The sequence below is a fragment of the Plectrocnemia conspersa genome, unplaced genomic scaffold (assembly GCF_051122295.1).
Source record: "Plectrocnemia conspersa isolate PC_06_02 unplaced genomic scaffold, ASM5112229v1 ptg000010l, whole genome shotgun sequence".
Classification (NCBI taxonomy): Eukaryota; Metazoa; Arthropoda; class Insecta; order Trichoptera; family Polycentropodidae; genus Plectrocnemia; species Plectrocnemia conspersa.
In genome coordinates, this window is record NW_028277174.1 from 3,800,249 (window position 1) to 3,806,289 (window position 6,041).

Genomic DNA, 6,041 nt, shown 5'->3' on the forward strand with positions numbered 1-6,041 from the left:
AACTACCGCCCGATAAGTTTACTTCCCTCATTTAGCAAATTATTTGAAAAAATTATATTATCTCGATTAAAGGAATCTCTTAATAGCAAACTCATTAATGAGCAATTTGGTTTCCGCGAAAATCACTCGACTACGCATCAACTTAATAGATTAACAGAGCACATATCTGCCGATTTTAATATGAAAAAAAGTTCTGGTCTTTTATTATTAGATATGGAAAAGGCTTTTGATACAGTATGGCATGATGGATTAATGTATAAACTTTTAAAATATGAAACTCCCTATTACATTATTCACATGTTACGGTCTTACCTGAAGAATCGAAGCTATGTTGTTTCGCTAAATAATACATTTTCGACACCGCGTAAAATACCAGCTGGTGTTCCTCAAGGAAGTATACTTGGCCCGTTTCTCTTCATTCTATATACTAATGATATTCCAATGTTAAAAAATACTAAACTCTCAATGTACGCTGACGACACTGCAATCCTTACTAGTTCTTATGGTCTTAAACCTATTGCAGTTAAACTTCAAAAATCCCTTGAAAACTTAAAAAAATATTTTATGAAATGGAGAATTAAAATTAATCAAGACAAAACAGAAGCAATAATATTCACTAAACGTAGACAACCCTTGCCTGCACCCATTAAAAGTGAACAAGGGCATAACATTGAATGGAGAGCGAGCGTTAAATATCTGGGTATACACCTGGACTCCAGACTAAAATTCAATAAACATATAACTGAACTCCGGTCGAAAGGGCTCGGCGCCATTGCGGCTCTAAAATCAATATTTAATAGAAAAAGTGCGCTTACAATAAAAAATAAAATTCTAGTCTATAGACAATTAATCAGACCTGTTTTAACTTACGCTTGTTCAGTGTGGAGTAACGCGAGTAATAGTAATTTTAATAAACTTCAAGTAATTCAAAATAAAGCCATAAAAATAATTTATAATACACCGTTTTATACTAACCTTAAAAAACTCCACACCAAACATTTAATTCCTACCATTAAAGAATACTGTTATTATCAAACCGAAAAATACTATAAAAAAATCTCGCGAGACCACGCAAACCCACTAATTTCAAGAATCGGTGATTACGACAAAGCAAAACTTAAATTTAAATACAAACATAAAATGCCTAAGCACATATTGCTTTGATGCAGTTAAGCTCATCACAGTGTCATCAGTTTCAGGTCTACAGGGCTAGGTTTATTTACCTTTGTATGTGTTTTATTTTGTATATTATGTATTTTGTATAATTTGTTTTTTCTCATCTGCTTCATTCTTTTCCAAAATTTTTTTTTTTTTTTTTTTGGATTTTTTTTTTAAATTTGTAAAAGGTTTTATGTATTTTTCCTTTAATTTAGTATATTCTCGTATAATTTATTATTCTTTTTATGTTATTGTATAACTTAACAATTTGTAAACAATGTAAATGGTTATGAACCAGTATTGTGCATTTAATATATCTGTATGCTATTTTACCTATGTCTATTTAAGAAATAAACTTTTATAAAAAAAAAAAAAAAAAAAAAAAACATACTTATATAAATAGGGGAATGTCCCTTGTTCGTCAGCATTCTAACTAATAACTTCAAACCTCACGGTCAGTCATCCGTCTGATGACTGACCCCTAAATACCGATTTTCATCGAGCACACGCGAAAATATAACACTAACGTACGTGACGTTCGGAAATTCAGAAAAAATATTTAAACATATTTTTAAATGCTAGTGTATAGACAAATACCGATCAACTGTGTATAACATAATTCGTAATTACAGTGTTGCCAAATCACCAGCTGTTCTAACTACTGTACCTATAAAAAAAATCTTTGCAATTTCTCTAGAAAGAGAAAAATAACCACTTTTTTCCCGATAAGTATATATAAGCTCATAATCAGACTCATCATCAAGAACTACCTTAAGATACATACGATTTGGGACAACCGCTTCTCCCGTCACGTAAACTTATATAGTATAGAATTTAAATCCAAGCACAATCTACGAAAATTACTGGATTTTACGTGATTTGAAATTTAGGAAAATTTAACAATATTTTATTAAAAATAATGGGCGTGACAGTTATATTAACATTAGAGGCAATTAAGGAATATAGTTGCTCTCTTTCCATTTATCTGACAATATAGAAACCAGTGCTAAAAATCACTTTCCATTTTTTATAAATCGCTTATTACTTCAGTTTTGAAATATAAACTAAAGTAAAGTTAACGAAAAATCAGCATACATAAGCAGCTATGAGCCATGACTATTGAAGTCTGCAAAAAAGCAGCTTTTCCACTTCGATTGTCAGATTTGGTTGAGCTAAGCTGTTACTAACATAGTCGCTAGGAGCTAACTTAAGCTCTGCGACAAATTGAAGATGTTATACTCCTATGCCACTGCAAGACCGATTCACCTTGTATCTATATCAAAATAACAAATTTATTGCATGAATTTGTGCAACCGGATGTGCAAAAAAAAGACTACTGGAATAGATATAAATATTGCACAAAGATAAAGATCAAAAGCAATATCTTTTGTAAAAAATAATAAAAGTGTTAGATCCATATTTTTGTAAAAAAATATAAACGTTTATTTTTAAGTTAGAGTACATTATATTTTTTATTATAATATTTTCACAATTTAACGCCTGAATCTCTTGTTTATTTCTGATAACGATATTTAATGTCTTGATAAGCTTTTATTTATTATTGAATTTTTAAGTGAAAGCAAATAAATAAAAAAGCTACTGTGTCTAATTCAATTAAAGATTTTATATAAGACAATAAGAAATTGTTTATTAGCTAAGTTTATATATATATATATTAATATGTATTGTAAAAGCGAACTAAACATTGATTAGTCTATATACAAAAGTTTTTTTAATTATATATATAGATTATCTTTTTAGATCTGTGCACCTTATACTTTTACTATGGTTTGTCTAGTTAAATAAATTATACATTTCATTCAATAACGAAATATGGTTCATAAAATATATTTTTAAATAAAAATATAGCAGTTATATTTTATCCAAATTTTTATAAAGTACTTTATAATTTCTCTATTTTTGTATTTTACAATCAAACACTATTGCTTGTGTACCATTTCTAATCTTTATATTAATTTCAAACATTTTTTTCACGCGCGCGAATTTATTTTTTTCCACGCGCTTGGACCCTAATCGAGGTCATGTTTTGGTCTCGTCCGAAACGTCGATTACGTTTCGAAATTTCGTGAAATTCTTGTTTGTAAATTTAACACGCTTAATTAAATCCATTTTCAAACACACATAGCGTTCGTTTCGCAACGAGAGACGTTTCGACTTAACGAATGGGCGCGATTCATCAACGTCGGCGAATCTTTGGTCATTTTGGATAATTTTGAAAGAGATACCACTGATCGCATGGATACCTAGATATTATAGGCATGATCGAAACGTGATACAGAGACGCGAATTTGGAGATGAAAGTGAGATTACAGCTCTTTGTATTGCGTTCCGACGCGATGGTCGACCGGTGAGATCGTTTGTTCTTTGCGTGTGATTTACCGAAGAACGCTCAATAAGTACAGGACTATTGCGAAATATTTGCATCATAATTCGCGCGATTCGATTATTTATTGCCGTAGTATAATTATGTGTTTTTTTTATTTTATAATTGATACGCGCATTATGGTTGAACATACTTAGAAATAGTGTATAATCAATTAAAAATGTAATCGCTAAACATCAGGCAATTCAATGTGTTGCATCTATGCCTTTCGATGCCAATTTACTAAATACCAGTATCGAAGATTTAAAATTTCGTAAAACCAGTTATAATCAACTCACAAATAAAATATAAAAAAATCTATAAATTATATCATTATCGTTTTACTTGTCTGCTAACAATAAAATAATCCTAAGTCAATTAGAATTTGAATAACTAACACAACTTCTACATATAATAAATCTACAATATTAAATATAAGTATAATCTTTAAGTAACATTTTCAGGTCTGAAAATACAATTAAATTTTAATTATAAAGTAAAATTAAGAGTTTATCTTGTCGAATTTTATAAATAATATACTTGAAATTGTTATTTTTTTAATGCAAAAAGTATTTATGAGAAAATGTTGTGAGTATTTTTTTAAAATTGTTAGTTTTACTAGTAATTGTTTAGAAAAGCATTTTTGTCCGAAAATTGCTTTCTACTAAGCATCTGTGTATGATTTTAAAGACTGCAAAACCCGCCGTAGTGCCATTTCTTGTGATCTGCCCCAAGCACAATATTTTAAGGTACACTGATGTGTTTCTAGATCCTATGCTTCTTAATAACGAACTACGTGCGGAAATTGAAATATTAAAATATTTATTATATGCTGATGACATGATAAATTCGGATTCACGGACAGAAAAAAACTGGTGTTGCTGTACTTTTCAGCATACTCAGCATACTAAGTGTCACATTTTGCAGATCTCCATGCCAGATGAAACTCTCTTAAGGTTTAAGTAAAAGTGTTTTAAGCAAAAATATTTTTGTCGATGTTCTGAGAGTGACGTTCAAGCAAGAATATATATTTTCTATGCACATCGGCAAAATTTAAAATAAAGCGTCAAAGATATCGATATTATTGGACTCACAGCGAACTGCCATAAACATTTTTTCCTTGGCCGGTCGGCCCCATTAAAAATGAGATTTTCTTCATAGAAGAACTTTAAATAGTTAGACAGGAGCCAAGCACCATATTGCATCCAACCGACAACATATTCTATATAGCGCGTCGTCAAGGGTCTGTGCCCCTGGATAATGTGCACCGTTAACTACGTCTCAATTGCCGTTTTTTTATTTATCACCAGTGCTTTATATGTGTAAGCGATATATTTAATTTGTTATGTATAAATTTAAAATTGCGTCTCCACTGGAAAAATATAAGATCTTTACAACATCGAATAACCTCTCACGAAATTGAGTAAAACAAATATTTGTTTAGTTAAAGAAATAAAGAAATTAAAATAAAAAAATGAAGTAAAATTAAATATGGAAACAAAAAGCTTCTGAATTTAAATAAAATATATATAAAAAACGCCTTAAAAAAATAAAACACTTTCCCAATAATTTTTGATATTTAATGCAGAGATTGTGAAATTATAATATATTTTTTTTAAATTCTAAAACGATCTGAGATAATTTGAGATTCATTTATGTATAAGTTAGAAGGTGGCTCTTAAGAAAGAATAAATAGATACATCGTTACTTAAGTTAAAGAAACTATTTACTTAATACAAATATATAATACATCGAAAACGAATATAGAAAATACGAAAATATTCATTTGCGACGCTCATCGGTTAAAAGCGGGAGACAAGGACAAAACATTTTTGTTATGCGATGTTGGGATTTTATCTATATATGGATATTTGTTGTAAATATTATTTACAGCAGGAACACAATCAAATGGTGTTTTGTCATATGAATCAAAGACGAATAAGACAAATAAGGTTATAATATGTGACATTTAAATTATCGGAAAATTTAAAATGATGTGTTTTTGTAATTGTGTCATTTTACGAATCATTATCAGATAGAAAGTAAATATATTTATAATAATATCTCTTCGAAAATAAATTCATGCAATTAAAACTTTTGGGAAATTTTAAATTGAAATATATATTAAATAAGGAAAATTATCTGTTTTCTGATTAGCAATTTTTGGACTATTTTTTATATTCAGTACTATTTAGATATAAGTTGGGAGTGAAAGCAATTTTTTTTTAAATTTTTACACAGTAAGAAATTTAGATGCATGGGACAAGAAGTGATTATTAGTTAGTATATTTTTCTCAGGGTCCTAGAGTGCTACTTAGAAATTTTAGAATGGATGGTGAAGTAACATGGGACATGTCTTTTCTTCATAGTCTTTAAGAATAATTTTAAAATTTGTATTAAGATCGAAAATTGAGTGTTTTTATAATATATTAAAAACATAAAGATAGATTTAGTTTTGATTTTATATTTTATAAATAAAAAAACATATGGCAGCTGTTCG